Source organism: Pelodiscus sinensis, chromosome 24 (assembly GCF_052426305.1).
Source record: "Pelodiscus sinensis isolate ZL-2025 chromosome 24, ASM5242630v1, whole genome shotgun sequence".
Lineage (NCBI taxonomy): Eukaryota > Metazoa > Chordata > Testudines > Trionychidae > Pelodiscus > Pelodiscus sinensis.
In genome coordinates this window covers 14438519-14452765 of record NC_143075.1, presented here as the reverse complement: position 1 = coordinate 14452765, position 14247 = coordinate 14438519, and the positions used below count along the sequence as shown (strand labels likewise).

General features: G+C 43.5%; 1 long non-coding RNA gene across 1 annotated transcript; it reads right to left on the bottom strand.

The window, feature by feature from the left end:
* Positions 1 to 34: 34 nt before the first annotated feature.
* LOC106732289 (uncharacterized) lies at positions 35 to 10380 on the bottom strand. Its single transcript, XR_012897346.2, has 3 exons — positions 9646 to 10380; positions 3523 to 3737; positions 35 to 633 (listed from the first exon to the last, which is right to left on the bottom strand). It is a non-coding gene; the product is annotated as an uncharacterized LOC106732289 (long non-coding RNA).
* Positions 10381 to 14247: the final 3867 nt, after the last annotated feature.

Genomic DNA, 14247 nt, shown 5'->3' with positions numbered 1-14247 from the left:
CTGGGCTAGTGGGGAAGTAAGATAGTAGGGAAGCATCTGTCTTGAGAGACCACCCCAAAGTCACCCTATTCTGCTCCCCCTGTATTATAATTCCTATCTCCACCAAGCACAATTTTTTGTCATTCCTGGAACTGTCATTTAGGACCAATTACTATATTTAGGTAGATTTTTGTCTTAGGAAAGGGATTGTCTGTGAATGTGCTGGTGGGGGCAACTGAATCGCCAGATCCCAGCAAGTCTGCGGTTATGTGTTGGACTCAGGGTCACAATTTGACTCAGATTTCGTTTCATTTGCACAAAGACTCGTTGACGCCCGGGCCTAATGAACATCAATATTCTTAATGACAAGGAAAAGATCTGTTTTATGGAACTCCAGACAGGCAGCGTGTCTCCGTGCTCCTATTTTCCTGCAGAATTGCAGGAAAATAGCCCCTGTTTCACACATGTCCAGGCTTCCGCTCTGTCAAATTTTGAATCCTGAGCCTCACAGGAGGCTCCCCGAAAGAGAGCCCCTCTGTCAAAGTTTTGCAGGCTTTCTGCTTTGCTGTCCTCTCAGTCGTGCTTTTGTGTTTCCAATAAGCAAATCCAATCACACATTCTTCCTTTATAGTGTAGATGAAGCTGCTGATTTTCCTGCCATAATATTAATAAAATCCTGGTTAAATTTGGGTGTATTTTTAGCTGTTTTTCTTATTTACCAAAAGCTAAAAATGCAAAGAGAAGTGAGATTTTAAAAAAATTTGTAGCAACCAAAATTTGATTCTAGGGGCTGTGTGTGTCAATTTCACTTGGACTTTTTGGTTTGTTTTGGGTTTGGGTTATTTATTTATTTATTTATAAATTTTCCATATAATTTTGCATTTCTACCCTCAGCCTTTTGCATCTTTGGCTACCAGATGTGTCCCACACTGAAGAATTATTTCTCCTCCCTAGAGTGAAATAAATGCAATCAATATGAGTATTGCTCTCAGGGCCTTGAAATATTACATTAATGTTCCATGTGGTGACATTTTAGCTGGAATTTTCAAATACATTATGATGGTTCAAATTAATATTTATCAGATCAGCTTTTATATTTTGCAAAAGAGAGAGAGGGAGAGAGAGAGAGAGAGAGTAAGCATTATTAAAATACAAAATGCAGATGAATTCCAAAATCGATGGTCCATTTTACCAGCACTTTCAAGGGGCTGTGTTTTGCTTTCTGGTTTTGTTTTTAAATTTATTAGTTTTACAGGCAAATCTATTTATCTTCCCTCATTTTTGTTCACCCTTTCAGTTTTTTCCAGTTATTTCTTTATTCCACCCTTCTTTATTATCCCAAAATGTAAATTATGATGTTAGCTGAAGTTTTTAAATATTTTTTTCTTTTCAATGATTAAATCTGCTACATGACATCTTTGTCCTTTCTATAAATTAAATCATCTTTGCTTTCCACCTTTAGCCACTGCCAGCAGCAATACTCTGATTGCCAGCAATAAAAGTCCTCACTTTACGGTCTTTATTTCCTACACAAAGCAACCCCCTCGCCCCCCCCCCGCCCCCATTTAGGGTGCCTTTTTTGCTAAGGGGGTGGTGGGACTTACTCCTGTTTTTAATGTTTCTCCATAAACATGGAGTTTTCAGAGAGAGCTTTTGGGGGCAAAGGGAGGGGGGCGATGTCCAAAACCACATTCCACTTTATTTCAGGCATTCTTAAATAGATTGTTCTGTGAGGTGGAAAATCCAGGCAGATTAATTGTTTCATTGCCTTTTTAAATTTTTTCTGTTTTTTTTCTTTTTGGGTTTGATAAAAATGTGTGAAGATACCTTTTTAGACTAAATGCAGTTTTAAATATTTGTGGATTACCAGCAGATTGGCTGAATTTCTTTGTGAAACAATGCTACTTGCAAAATAACCCTTCCCTCCCCCTCACACACACACAAAATTAGGAACTAAGATTTTACAGCATTCTCTTGAAAGCCTGTGCAATTCTTAGATGAAAAATGTTGGAAGGGTTAATATTCCACGTTAGAGCCAAATGCCACTTCCAAACTTTTCCAGCTTTTTTCTCCCTTTATGATAGTTTAGCTACAAAAATATTTCATTGTTTGGTATGTATTCGCATGGAAAAAAAAATATATACACTCTCGGACACATGCGTTCTCTGGGTGTATAGCTAGCTATACATACACAAAGCTGCCCTTCCTATTTTCCTTCAATGCTGATCTGGGCAAAAGAACGACAGGAAACTTAAAAAAGAAAAGGAGGAGGAATCGATTGTTCGACCCGCACTTGAACTCTCCTGAAAGAGATAAAGCAGAATTTTCAATAGGTCCCCTGCCCTTTTCACCAGGAGGGAAAGAGGAGAAGAAAAACAAGAGATATTTATATGACAGCAGCTGCTGAAAATAGCATTTCAGAGCAATAAAAAAAAGGCAAAAGAGAGTCAGTGGTAAAAAAAGAAAAAGCTGAGAAACTCTTTTTTTTTAATGCTCCCCAACTGGTGCATGAGTGGCTCATCCTGGAAATGCACGCATGCTTCCTATAGATCTGTTTGGAATTATAGTTGTCATTGAGAGTGAATTTATGCTTCTATTGATCTGCAAAAGGAAAATATTAAATGGTTTGATTTTGATCTTTACCTGACCTCAGGGTCAAGGGTAGCCTAAGATTAGTATTCATAGAATTCATCACCAAATTGTAGTCTGCATCCAGTTTATGCAAACATAGGAAAAACATCCAAAGATAAATACAAAGCAAAATGACAAACAGTTCCCTCCCCACCTCCTTCACCCAAAACTCCAGACAATCAAAGCAAGGAGACATATATACACATGCACAAAACCAGAGAATCATTTACAACATGCAAAGGGGAAAAAGAAAATAGCTAGAGAAAAACACACACCCAGTGAAATATACCAACACACAGAAAAAAGACAGAATCCAGAACAAATACTAAGTACCGTAAAACATGCTCACACAACCACTTCACCAGAAGTGCAAAGAAACATAGAGAGAAACACAAATATAAAGAGACATATATACAAGTACCCTGTATAGTGAAACACAAAGAAATAATGTATCCACCAAATGTTACACAAAGAAGAAAAACTGCAAGCCCAAATAAGGTGAAACAGATGCCAAATATTGTGAAACCCACTAATAGTGTAAAACTTGCTTTTCAAACATAGTGGTATCCAAAGTTAGTGAAACATATAGGTTTACAGAAACATGCTCATGTACTAGTGAAGTACATGTATATAGTTGTGAAACTCATTCATAAAACGAAGCCCATTCATTTCCAAATACCTGGAGACATGCTCCGAAGCATAACAGAATGCATTAAGAAATCCCTCTGACATAGTGAAACCAACTTCCAAAGATACTGAAGTCCACCCACAAACTTGAATGTTCAGGGCCACAGTGAAAACATTCTGCCTCTTCACAAGCAAACACATGACCATGTACATGCCAACAAGTCCACCAAAGGATGTATGCACCAACCCCAAGGGAGATGCAAGAAATACACGCTGAGGACTCACCATTCAAACCCATCTCTCTCCCTAATGGCAGGAGTGTTCGGTTGGTAATGCTCACTTGCTAAAAATAAACGCTGATGGCCTGAATACATGGGGAGGCACCTGTGACCCACAGAGACTTCGATGGAATGTGGCCCATGTTACAGAGTTGGTGAGGGTGATCGAGACAGACTTCCAAGACCTGCATCCCTGGTGTCAACAAACTCATGCACAAGGCCCTTAGAAATGAGCAAAAAATGAATTGTGTAAACCAAACGGTACGTAGGTGTTATAGATATTGGGACCACAGTGAAAGTGGGTAGAAACATTTCTTAATAGAAGAACTTTTTTGTCCAGCTTGTTTTATGGAATGTTTTCATTTCGGCTGAAATTCTCTGTTTTGTTTTGGTTGGAAAGTGAAGACTCTTCATAGGAAAATTATTATTTGTTATCTTTAATAATCATTGATATTTTTGACCAACTCTAAGCTTTACCTGTGCTTTGTTTCTATTGAATAGTCTCTGCTATAATTGTTGATTGTATCACAATATACAGGCTGCAACAGGATCCGGGACTCATTGTGCCATGCCCAATATGAACACATTGTAAGAGGCAGTCCTTTAGCTAGACCAGACAGAGAAAGGGAGCATTGTTATCTCCAGTGTACAGAAGGGAAACTGAGGCACAGATAGATGAAATGACTTGCCTAAGGTAGTCTAAGGGGTTCATGGCAAATTGAACCCACATCTCCCAAGTCCCTTTCCTGGGCTTTACTCACCATATCATTTTTCCTTTCCAGTTAAATATTCTCTGGCATGGATTTATATTGGTGATCATTTGTACAAGACACAAAGAACATAGCTCTGTTTCTGAGCACTTCACAATCTAAGACAATGGACATAGTAAACCAAACCTATATGCACTGGGGCACTCAGCTGAAGGCTCTGTATTAGGCCTTGTCTACACTAGAATGAGATGGATGTTATACTCCACTACCTTCTAGTGGAGATGGATGTTATACTGGCAAAGCGTGCTTTTTCCAGTGGCATTTATATCAGTGCCCTGAATGAAATAAGCTATACTGGCAAAAGCTCATTTTTTGCTTGTATAGCTTACTACCCTAGAGCTTTTGGCAGTATAGCTACATTGTTTAAGGAGTGGGGAAAAGAATCATATCTTGGATCAATGTAGCTATTCTGGCAAGTTTCAAGTGTAGACTAGGCATCAGAACCTCTTTGTATGGACCTGCACCAGCACAGCAGTTGGTGAGAGAGGATGGTGATATGGGGTTGCTGGGTGATTAAACAGCAAGGGAGACAATCCGAGAGCTGGAAGGAGTTGTGAAGATGGGAGTATGAGATGGAGATGGAAGGAGAGGGCAGTGACATTTATTACTGCAGTGGAGAGGGGAAGGAATGAGTGCAGAGATGTAAACACTATTTAAAATGGGGCTGATTCTGCGGAGATTGTTCAAACTGCATTCTTCAAACCACCTGGAGTCACTGGAGCAGTGGGAGTTGAAGGCATGCGTAGGACAGGTCGGTACAAAAGGAGAGATCTGTCAGGTCCTCCAGTTCGCTCCTTCCCCAACACGATTTCATCAGTGTTGGCTTAGAGATGCTGCTTCTGTTCAGTGGGACACCACGGGGGCTGGAAGGCAGACGGGGAGATTGAGAGAAGCCTGGACTTGGCGCTTTTAACTCACCTTGTGCTGGCAGGAGCCTGGTGTTCCTGTTAGTCTCATTTTCTCTCTTCAGGCTTCTGTCAGGTCCATGGGACAGGGAGATCCCTTAGGACCAATGTTCCCTCTAATCTTTTCCACAAGTGTGCAGAATAATTTAATGTGCATTGAGGGACGTGCACATGTACACCTCCAGTAGAAACAAAAAAACCTAGCTGTCGGTGCTCTGCTAATCAGTTGGCCGGCTTCTAAGTCTCTCCTGGGTGGCTGTACAAGAGCTCAGGTTACAGGGAACACTGCTTACAACCTGATCCACACTGTTGAAGCAAGGATGAAAATTTCCACTGGTTTTAGTGGGCTTTGGATCAGCCTCCTACTAAGCAGAATTAAGTGCAGATGTGCAAGAACAGAAAGCCTGTAATACACAAGAGACAGGGATCAGAAACCAGCCAATGAGTTGCACCATGGATTCAGTTCTAATGCAGCCAGGTACTTTTGAACTAAGCTGTTTGGTGGAGCTCTCTGAAGCCTGCATTCATGGTGAGCATGGTGGCATCTGACTTGATCCAGGTGTGCTCTCTTGCTGTGTATATTTAACTGGTCTGGCTTCCTCTGGCACGTCTTTACATCGGCTCTTAACAGGTCTCACCTAGGGAGATGTTCAGGTCTGTGTGGGATAGGGTCAGGGAGGATTTCCCTCTTCTGTGCTAAGCAGCCACATCAGCTGACTTCTTGAAGTAGTTGAGCATGCACAGATCCCTGCCTGCCGCTCGAGGATTTGACTGTGGTGGTGAAGTACAAATAATATTCACGTGCCACCCAGTGTGCTCAGGCTGCTACGGCCCAAAGGGAGAGGGGAAGGATAGGGAAGGGCAGTGAATTCCAAGAGACTGGTACATGGTCATGGCACGCTAACACCAGTGATACACTGAATTGCCAGTGCTATCTCTGGAAGGCAGGAGATGGTAAGGGAGGAGGTTCAGGGACGAAGAAAGGGTCTGTCTGTTGTTATGGAGGACAGTATTCCACCCATTTGGTTTCTGCCAGCGGGTTCACTGCCTGCCAGCCTGTTCAAAACCAGGGTGACTGCAGGGCTGAGCAGCCTAGTTAGAGATGGAAAAGACCTACTGGGTCACTGAGTCTTGTCCCCTGCCAGGGTAGGACACCAGCCTCCTGATAGGATGGACTTCATATGTAACGGGTGTTTGCAAGAGTCCAAGGAGCAACAACACAAGGTGCTGGCTTCTGACTCGTTGTTGGAGCTGCTGGCTCACTGTATAGGGGCTGAGCAAGACCCTCGGCTTTTTTGCACCTGTTGGAGAAGTTAGGAAACAGGCGGAAATCTCAGTGGGTGGGCCCTCTGGGAGCTGAGATTTGCTGTGGGGTAGCCCTTGTCTTGTTGGGACTGGCTTTGGCATGTTTGAAGGTGTGGGCTTCAGTGATAGCCCGGGACACGGCTGCCTCGGTTCAGCACACATCACTGGCACAGGGACAGGGGTGTGTGGCAATATTAGGATGCTAATAGGATTAGTCTGGATTGAGTCGCTCACTACTATATTGAAAGAAGTCTCTCACCTGCTGTGTTGAAAGAAAGCAGTGTGGCCCACCGCTCATACTTCCCTGTCTGTGACAGACCTAGGAATCTAGTCACACTGGAGGAGAGGATATAGGCAAGTGTGAAAAGGGGAATTAAGAAGCAAGGCAGGCAGGCAGGGGCAGGGGGAGGTTGCAGGAAAGGCCTGCTGCTGTGGTTCCCGGTTCCCTGCGTACCGGCTATGACTCTTCGTAGACCTTTTAACTCTGCATTTTGGCAAGAGCAGGGTACAGCACATGCACCCTGTGGATGTCTGGGGGCTGTGGGGATTTGGCAGCACAGGTTAGCTAATCTGGAGAAGAGCTGGATCTCCTCCTACCTCTCCCTTTTCACAGGGTTTGAAGCTTCAGCAATTCGGTTGAAACAACCTTCAGGGTCTGAAATATGTCTCTGTGTGAGTCTTTCCTTCATTCACCAGCCCCCCATCATGTTCATCTGGCTCCTTCATCGCTGACCCATCTGTCTCCCAATCCACACCCTAACCAGCTACTGAACTACTGCCCATCCATCCACACCTCACCAATCCCCCACGCTCACGTCCATCTCTGTCAACAGCACTGAAAGAGCTATAGGGGCTTCACTTTCTCCACTCAGTCAGTGCTTAACTCTTCCTCCACCAGGATGGTGGGGTTGCTGTGCCATGGGAGTGCCTGTCTTTCAAATGGCAAATTATGGTCAATTTGTGATCATTAACATCCAAGGCTTTCTGCCTCAAGAGTCCCTGTGCACATCTGGACCAGTGTTCTCTCTAATTTTTTCATCCTTGTGCAGAATAAATTTTGTTACAGACACCAAGGTATGTGTGGATGTGCACTACAGTAGAAACACATGCTACCAACTGTGGGCATGGTGAGACCTTTGCTAATCAACCGGGCAGCATTTAAACCTCTCCTGGGTGGCTGCCCAAGCCCTCAGTTTACAGGGAACACTGGTGTGGACCGACTTCCAAATGGGTGATGTTCTGCTGATCAGAAAGTCCCTTGCAGTTTCAGCTGGGTATGGAGTTCTCCACTTCCTGTCCTAAATGGCTGTGTAGTGTCATTGTGCACTTTTAAATAGCTGCTGTGGCTGGCTGAAGTGATTTTTGTATTTATAATGGTTTGTAAAGCACTTAAGGCTATCTCTGGATGGAAAGCACTATATAAATGTTCAGTAAGATGATGTTATTTATCCATGTAATCACCCATCACTTCCACCCAACCCTTGTCCCTCCCCATCCCATCCAATCTGCCATATTATGTACTCATGCATCCAGCCATGCACTCATCAATCCACCTTTATCCATATACACAAGCACTCAGGTACTAGGAGGGTGAGGACTAGATAGATTAGATTAGATAAATGCTTCCAATCCACCCACCAACTCTATTCATCTAACCCCATCCAGTCCCTATAAAGATGTGGTAAGGGTTTCAAAAATACCAGCATGATTTAGGATCCTGAGCTCCATTTTTAAAAGCGACTCAGGCACTTTGAAGCCTAAATTTAAAAGTTAGCAGCACTCAGGCTGTCAAAGGTAACATTTTCAAAAGCGCCTAGGGAGCAAGTTTCCAAAGGTATGTGAGTACATGTAGGTACAGATAGGTGCCTTGTGGTATTTTTAGAAGTGCCTAAATGGGTTTGCTACCTAAGTCCCATTGATTTTAGTGGGACAATGAACTTTTGAAAATCTTATCTGCAGCCTTAGGCACCTGTCTTTGAAAATTGAGCTCCAAGTAGCTAAATCCCTTTTGAAAATGGGACTTAGGCATTTGAGGTGGTTTTGGAAATTGTATCCCTTGCCAACATCTGAAGAATGAGATCTCCCATTTTCTTAAAACTAAGTGGAGAAATAGCAACAAGCTGGAAGTACAATCTCCAGCTGAAATGGGTGGAGACAGCACTGGCACTCTGAAGCATGAGGCCTATTGACATGAACCCCATTGACCAGTCAGTTAGGGTATTTTGAAAATGCCTCCTGTGCGGCAGATACCTCAGATACATGGCAAAATGAGGTTAACGGCTGATCCCTTCTCAGTGATCAGTCTCCTGATGGAGCGAGAAACGGAGCAGGGCTTTAGCAGTCAGGACTCCCTAGGCAAGTCCAGATCTTAGTAACTCAACGTACAAATCTCTCTCTCTCTCTCTCTCATAAGTAACCCCTGATATCTGAGCACTCAATTTCCTTTACAAGGAGAATCCTGATGCTTCATTAGTGTGGTAAAGTATTGGCAGATCCCTAGATGATGTAAGTGCATGGCATTAGTATTAGAATCTCTCATTGGCTGGGACAAGAAAGCAGCTGTAGTGGGTTTCTGCAGTTCTTGAGCTGCGCATGTGTCTCTTGAAATCTTTAAGCATCACCAACATACCCTCATCCTTGGCAGTAAACCAGTGCCCTGCCTTAGCATGCCGATGTGGGAGCCAATTCAGTGTCAGGCACTGTTGACTGGAGCAGCCCTTCTTGCCAACATCTGAGCACCCTGGATTTCTGCTTGAGTGAATGGAGAGTGGCAGGGGCAGGATGAGGTTGGGGAGCCCTGTGTTTTATACTGGCCTCAAAAAATATACAGCCCCATCTGCTGCAATCATCAAGGGACATTATAGCCAGAGGTGGCTTTGGACTCAGCAGCAGCAGTCCCTGGCTGGAAATGTTCCTAAGAAGGATCCTGGAAAGCGCTGGCCAAACAAAAATAAAGGAGTTGGGGGGCTTTGGTGGACCTGATCTTTGAACAAGCCCAATACGTTCAGTGAAATAAGCGCCCTGGTTCTGGGACATAAGCCATGGTATAGCAGCACTCCACCAATGAACCACATCTAAGTCCCAGGAGAAAAATAAACTCCCCACAAAAGATTAAGGAGAAATCCTGCCCCTGTTATAAATTATACTCACCGAGGCCGAGCGAGCAAAGAAGCCTTGAACAGTAAAGTTTGTTCCATTTCATGGCTAGCAGCTCTCAAGAGATGGGCTCTGTTCTTTTCCCCCTCCTAATGATGTTTTGTTGGCTGGGGGAGCGGGGGGCGGCAACACAAGGGGCGTGGGCAGATTCTCCATGAATTTATTTGGCTGGAAGAGGCAAGAATCTGTCAGCAGAAAAAAGGGCTGTCAGCAGGAGAAAGTGAGCTGCAAATTGTCCATTTCTAAACGGCTTGTTCATATGACACTTGTAAATTCAGAAGCCACCTGTTCAGCCATCAGTCACGAAGTGAAAATGAAGCTTTCCTGAAATCAAGATTCTGACAGATACAGAAAACTTAAAAAAAAAAAGAAACAAAAAGACAGCCTTGAAAAAGAAAAAGAAGAAGAAAGAAGAAAAGTCCTCGTGTTTTCTCTAGAGTAAAATGAGAATTAGGACTGGGTGGATCTTTCCTGAAGCCCCAGGGAAATAGCTTTATTTCCCCACTCCCCTCCAAAAAATATATGTGCACTTTTCACAAAAAATCCAAACCTTTGCAAAAAAATAAAAATAAAATACAATAAAAATCATCAACAGACACTTTTGCAAAAGTCCAGGAGTGTTTCTGGGGAAACAGGTTGCTAAAGCAAAAAAATGACGATAGATTTGGGGAATGGATTTATTCCTGCTAAAAGATCATTCTGGGTGGGAATGAGTGGCATGTCCCTTTGAAGTTGTGAAACTAAAGAGTGGATTAGCTATGATACCAAGCACTGTATTGGCTTTCCCTTTTCCATGGAAGGTCAAATTAAGATTGGACAAGCCAGAGACCCAAAAGTGAGCTATATAAAGCAGATGATTATTTTTCGCCTCTTAGGGTGTAATGTGCTTGTTTCTCCTAGGGAGAATTGCCGGGCAGCAGCCAGCAGAGTAGATCTTACGTGCTAGGTTTTTCTGGCTGGCTACTGAGCACATAGCCCGATGCGCCTGATCAAATAGCTTGTTAATTTCATCATTTCAGACTTTTATGGTTTTTCCAGTTGCTGCTGCTTTTATAAACAAGCATTTCGGTGACCTTCCCCTCCGGACATCAGCACATTCAGCTCTGCAAGAATCCCAAGCTCTGAAAGTTTATAAATAAGCCTTCTATCAAGTTCCACAACAGGTGTGACCTCCCCCCCTGTCCTAAAACTGAACAGTTTCAACAAGCAAATAAAGACTTCACAGTCCTGTCTTAAAGGGGAAGCACTCCAGAGAGAAAAACCCACAGGCCCTCAGACTGCTAACACAATGCCTGACCCATCTGCAGGGAGGGCTTGTGCGGTCATGGTTATGGGAATCTCAGCCCGACTGGATGGATAGTGTATGCGAGAATGAGAAGAGAAGACAAGGGTGGCGTAGCTTTGCCCCTCCATATTCTATATGAGCACCAGAGTCAAAAGGCACTGGGTTAGTGGTACTGTGAACTGTGTTCAGCCAGTGACTAGGAGTGTGATCCTGGGAGGTGCAATGCACTGTATCTGCTGATATTCAAGGTTATGGGATTTCCCTGACTCATAAGATGTCTCCTAAAATCTAGGACTGTTGACAGGACCAGTGCCAGTGGCATGGATGGTACAACAATGATGTTGGATGGAGGAGAAGAGGGATAGAAGGAAAGGTCCTGCTGTGGGTTGCAAAGTATTAAATCATGTGGTTGTCTTAAGTCTCTTAAATGCTGCAGGTTGTGGATTGTTTTCCTGATTCCTAATAATTACACTTCGTTCACATCAGGTGCTTTTCCAAAAGAGAGAAACAATGGGACTTGGGGTATGGATTGGGGACATCCATCTCGGGGAAATCCCAGCCTTTGCAGTTCCTCATTCGAGGGTAGGTACCTTTCACTTCAACTGAAGTCAATGTGAGTTGAGAACACTCAGACCCCAGCACCTGGCTGATCAGCAGGACAGAGGATAGAGTCAGAATGGCTTTGCCACTTGTGATTTCAGAAGATGTTGCTGGCATGATGATGGACTGAATGGGTCACTCCAAAGAAGAGATTGTCTATCTCTTAGGTACCTCTGTGTACCCACCACTGTAGTATGTGAGCATCTCACAATCTGTGAGACGGGAGAGCTATTTATCCCCAAGTTACAAATGGGGAAACAAGGCTCAGAGAGGCTAAGAAACTCACTTAAGGTCACACAGGAAGTCTGTGGCAGAGTAGTGGAAAGTCCTAGACCCTAACCACTGGACCTTCCTTCCTTCATTGAGGTTGCCTAGTAATAGCATCTTAGTTGTGAAGCAGACTGGATGGTCATGCAATGGCCAGGCAGGTACAGTGTGGGAGATGTCTCCAAGGCACTCTGACAGAGCAGAAAGCCTCTTATACCGGGTGTGCATAAGTTAGGACATCACAAAGGTGGGTAGCATGCTTATAAGCAGGGATATGCCCTATACCGTAAAGTGAAACTTTTCATCCAGTTGGACACATTCAAGGATCACAGATTTGGAATCAACAGGTTAATTTCCTCCACTAGCTTCCATGGAGTTTATCAGGGACAACTGTGGTCACAACCTTCTTTAGGTCTTTATGGATATGGATCCCTGATTACATCAACCCAAGCACAGGCCAATCTGAAATCATCCATCCCAGCTGTGGCCACTGAGACACATTCTGCTCTGAATTACACCAGTTAAATTTGGAGTAACTCCGGGGCCAGATTATCCATTAGGCACAATAGGCACAGTGCCTAAGGCCTATGAAAAATTTAGGCCCTAGAAAAAATTTATAATTGACTCAAAAATAATAAAAGAAAACTGCCAATCATACTTCATAATCTGCTATTTTTTATTAGAATACATATGCAAATGTTGGAGATCAATTAAATGTAGGTATATTAAATCTTTAGTCAACGAACAACATTCAGGTATAACAAAATATTTACTTTGCAACTCTTTTTGTTAGGAAAATCACAGATTACATCATCAAATGTCATTTTTCTAAAAAGCTCACTCTCAGTTGAAAGTAGTGCATGGGAAGATAGTCGTGTCTGTCCTATGGCAGACCGAAGACAGTTCTTTATTTTGGAAAAGAGCTCTCCCCTTCACAGTTTGTTCCCAAGATGGTGAGATACATTCTGAAAGCAATGTTGACAGTTGGAAACTTGTCACCAACTTGTTTGCTGCTTGTGCACTGTGATCATTGCTGACATAGATTTCTTCTCTGTATACATATGTGAGAACAATAGAAATGCATGTTCAAGATCTGATGGATAGATATCTACTAATGCCCTTGCTTTAGAGGCGACTTCAGCACTGGAAATTGATCTGTCCATAAGAAAATGGAACCTTTCATTCAGTGTGGCATATGCTGCTCATTGACTGACCATCTCAACAATAAGTTTATCCATGATAGGGTAGAAGCACTGTGTGTGAAATTTGTCCCTGGCACTCAAATCTGAGACAGTATTATCCATACAAACTTCATCAAAAATTGCTTTCTCGGTCATTTGCGTTGTGTGGTCTCATTGTAGTTGGATGGTATGAGACCTTTCACAGTTGGACATATGCCTGGAGATGTTAGCCTGAACTAAAAATTAGTTTGTTTGGAGAGAGACAGATCCACAGCAGACAAATAAAGATGGCAGAGAGATTCTACATTAGCAGATCTTAATGCAGGATCTGACTTCACTTGTATTGGTGTTTTTCTATTGTAAAGCAGTTAGGTTGCTTTTATAGATAAGGATTATATGGACAGGCCTAGCTTATGACATTTGCATAATTACATTTCAAAGAAAGTTTACATAGGTGTTAATGGCTTAAGGTATGGAAAGAAAAATATTCTTTTAACAGATTTTTTGCAGTGTTGTAGATATCTGAAGACTCTGATCTTTATTTTTTTAAATACCTGTGTTACTAATTAATACATGGTAAATTGTTAAAACTGAAAGAATACCATGAAACCTGTTTATTTGTTTGACCTTTCAATTAGAGTTGGATTCCAGATAAGTGATTTCCATTAAATTTTAGAATTTGTTTGGGGAGGGGCATTAAGGCCAGATCTTTTCTGTGTGGTAGAATTCTGGCTCTTATAAGTCAACTAGCCAATTAGCCCGTCATAAGACGGGATTTTCAGGTCTCTCCTCCACGTCGGTCTTGTCTCCTGAGCCTCTGGTCTCGTGCTCTGTCTCTCTCTCTCTCTCTCTCTCTCTCCTCCTCCTTCTGCCTCCCTCCCCCCCTCAGCTCTCCTCCACCTCCTGCCTCTCTTTCTGTCTCTCTCTTTCTCTTCTCCTCCTGCCTCTCACTTGGGGGACTGCGGAGCCCAAATTACCATTTGGGCTACTCACTCCCCGTGCTCTATGAGGGGGTGCGGAGCCCAAACGGTCGCTTGTGCCGCTTGCTCCCCCGCGGCAGCCAGGCTGAGCAGTGCAGAAATCAGCCGAGCGCTACGACGGAAGGCGAAGGGGGGCAGTGACGTTCATGGCCAGGGTGCAGGACCTGGAGCTGCTGTCACACTGCACGTCACCGCCTCGCCCCTGTTCGCCTCCCACCGTGGTGCTCGGCTGACTTCTGCGCCGCTCAGCCAGGCCGCTGCAGGGCAGCAAGCCGCCGTTTGG